Consider the following 3,564-nt stretch of genomic DNA (forward strand, 5'->3'; position numbering starts at 1 on the left):
GAGGAAAGTGAAATCATTTATTACTTCAAGCTTAGGAATAGGGACCTTGCTTCATCATCTCTGTACTATTTGTTAAATGTCTACCTCCAGCTGAACCTGAATATTGACATTTTTTTTTTAACTGTTGTAAAACAGATATTATTCCATTATAGTTATACAGGAAAAGCTGCCAGAACAAGCTGAAATAGCTCAGTTGGGAGAGCGTTAGACTGAAGATCTAAAGGTCCCTGGTTCAATCCCGGGTTTCAGCAGTGTTTTTGATGCTTATGCTAAATGTACTTTTTGGCAGTCTTAACCGAAATATAAGCTGTAAAGGGAATATTAGGCTCTCATGTGGATCTCTGGGGCGAATCGTAGGCTTTTCAGGGACAGGTGGTATCAGGAGTCTTGGGGGGCCTTTTTATATAAACCCACTAGCACTGTTGTACTTCCTGACTGTAATAGTAATAGCTGACTTTTCTAGAGTACTTGTTAATGTCAAGCTTTCGTCTAAACTCTATGTAGTAACTTATTTAAAATGGTCACTAATGGGGGCGCCTGGGTGGCTCAGATGGTTAAGCGTCTGCCTTCGGCTCAGGTCATGATCCCAGGGTCCTGGGATCGAGTCCCGCATCGGGCTCTCTGCTCCTTGGGAGCCTGCTTCTCCCTCTGCCTCTCTCTCTCTGTCTCTCATGAATAAATAAATAAAATCTTTAAAAAAAATAAAATAAAATGGTCACTAATGGGTACCTGGGTGACTCAGTCAGTTGAGCCTCAGACCCTTGGTTTGCTTAGGTCTTGATCTCCGAGGTCAAGCCCTATGTCAGGGTCCATGCTGGGGTGTGCAGCCTGCTTAAGTGTCTCTCTCCCTCTGTCCCAGCCCCCCCCACCTCTTAAAAACATGGCCCCTAAAATTCTCAGTAACTACTTGTTAAATAAACAAAGTTTGTTCCTGATGCCTGGAATGTAGTAGGTATACAGTTAATGATTTTTACTTTGACCATCATTATTATTTCTATTGGCTAGGAACTTCAAAAGCTAGAACTAAGAGATGTGAGTTATTTCTTCTTTTTGGGGGGTGGGGGCAGTGGCTCACACATCACTTGCAATTGATATGAGTTATTTCTTTTTTTTTTTTTTAAAGATTTTATTTATTTATTTGAGAGAGAGAATGAGAGAGAGAGAGCACATTATGGGGGGAGGGTCAGAGGGAGAAGCAGACCCCCTGCTGAGCAAGGAGCCCAATATGGGACTCGATCCCGGGACTCCAGGATCATGACCTGAGCCGAAGGCAGTCGCCTAACCAACTGAGCCACCCAGGCGCCCGAGATGAGTTATTTCTAAGGACCTTCACCCTGCCATCTGATAAGGTAGTATTAAAGGTCATCATAAATGTCCTCCTGATTATTTTTAAATTCTGTATTAACAATTCCTTGCTTTTATATGGTCAATGTGAAAGGATATTTTCCCACTGGGCTTTAACTTTACAGAATGGGATTTAGCTTCTTTTCCAAAAGAATTCCCTGAGTTTACAAGCAGCAGAGGGTGGAGGGGTGTCTTTGAAGTCTCTGAAACTGAATGCAAACTTGTGTGTTCATGTACACATTTCCCTGGGAAGAATGTCAACAGGTATCAGATTCTAGGTTTGTGACCTAGAAAAGGTTTAGAAAAGTGATGAAAAGATTTCCTCATCGCAACTACTGGCTGATAATTTATGACCTGACCTTTGAATTTTACCAAGGTGCTGAGTGATAGGACTTTTCTTGATTATTGTGTTTGCCCCTTGCTCAACACTGTATCTACTGTGCGGTGGATTTCAGGAGGGAGCCCAGATTGCCAACAAACTTTCCTTCTGTCTGGGTGGTGGTCTTGGAGGCAAATTTCCCATAGTGAAGCAGACTTGACCATTTTTGGAGGGCCCCCTGCTACTTTGGGGTACCGTCCATGACCCACCCCCTCACTGGGTTTAACCTACTGAGGTGGATCTCACTCCTCCTAATTGTCTCTTTTCTGGGGGAGGTTAAGGATGAAATCCCCATATTACCTTTATTATTTGACTTTTTAAAAATCTTTCATTCTTGTTGATGCCATTTGTAGACAATCTGGATGTCCAAAAGCAACACTGGGCAATGACTGCCTATTCTTCCATCTTCATATGATTTAATTTCTATCACCTAAATGACATCACCATAACTTGGCTGTGCTTTGGTCAAGAGGTAATGTTTCCAGTTAAAGCCAGGCATTCTCTAGGCTTTGGGGATTTACATAAAGTACAAGAGCTGCAGGTTATTGTTTTTCAATTCCTCTTTTTCCCCAAGAATTTAACCACACTTCCAGAAAATCTGCCCCCGGAAGAATAAATTAGTTCAGGAATCGAGTTCCAATGATGAGGCTGGAGCAAGGGATAGGGTTCCCATAGAAGTCTGACAGCTGAAGGAGTGAGTCAAGTTCATAGAGAAACATCTAGGGTACAACATCAGAGTCCACTTCCAAACACAAAGTCCATTGAGATAGAGGCAGGATCTGGGCCAAAATGATGAGACCAAGTGTTATAGGCCAAGGTAGGTGGGAGTCTCAGGAAAGAGGATGGGGAGCAAGCCTTAATGGACAACAGGGTTAGAGTGGTATAAAGGGCTCTAAACAAGATGGAAAACACTTGTAATTCTTCCCAGTAATCTCTGCACCATTATTACTTGGGATTTGGGTTCTGTACTATTTGTACATATATACAGCACATACACACACAGTAGTGTTGGTATCTAAAGGGAGTGTGGATTGTATTTACCAATATAATTGGAAAGAGAATCAAGTATTTAAAAAAATTATATTGTTTTTATGATTATAAGAAAGTATAAACTACTGAAACATTAAAATTTTTATGGAACTATATTGCTTAAAAAGTAAAGATAGGTCTACTCCAATCCCAACCCTGGAGATAACCACTGTTAAGAAGCTAGTATCTAGGGGCGCCTGGGTGGCTCAGTTGGTTAAGCGACTGCCTTCGGCTCAGGTCATGATCCTGGAGTCCCTGGATCGAGTCCCGCATCGGGTCCCGCATCGGGCTCCCTGCTCGGCAGGGAGCCTGCTTCTCCCTCTGACCCTCCCCCTCTCATGTGCTCTCTGTCTCTCTCATTCTCTCTGTCTCAAATAAATAAATAAAATCTTTAAAAAAAAAAAAAAAAAAAGAAGCTAGTATCTATCCCTTTTCTAGACTTTTTACTATGCACTGCTAATATAAAATGAATGTTTATACACATAAATGCACTTATATTTTATACAGAATTAAACCATTAGGCCATAATATTTTTCCATAATTTCCAACCAGCAAGACTGAATGCATAAAATAATAATGGAAGTTTATTTTCTTTGGTATGTTTTCTTTTCAAGTTTCTTTTAATGGAAATTAAATAAAATATTAAAGGAGGCAAAGACATGAAAACTCAAGCCCTAACTATAGCATAATCCAAATGAAAAAAAATCATACTTCTACAAAATCTTAAGTGAGGGGGACAAATGAGTCTCCTTAGTAACAATGATAATAGTAAGTGGAAACATTTATTAAATTTTTGTTCTGTGTCAGACCCC

At 40.6% G+C, this 3,564-nt stretch overlaps 1 non-coding gene across 1 annotated transcript; it reads left to right on the forward strand.

Moving 5' to 3' along the window:
• The first annotated feature begins 178 nt into the window (after positions 1-178).
• Positions 179-251, forward strand: TRNAF-GAA (transfer RNA phenylalanine (anticodon GAA)). Its single transcript has one exon. It is a non-coding gene; the product is annotated as a tRNA-Phe (tRNA).
• The last annotated feature ends 3,313 nt before the right edge of the window (positions 252-3,564 follow it).

The sequence above is a fragment of the Leptonychotes weddellii genome, unplaced genomic scaffold (assembly GCF_054177405.1).
Source record: "Leptonychotes weddellii isolate Sample4059 unplaced genomic scaffold, ASM5417740v2 HiC_scaffold_4601, whole genome shotgun sequence".
NCBI lineage: Eukaryota > Metazoa > Chordata > Mammalia > Carnivora > Phocidae > Leptonychotes > Leptonychotes weddellii.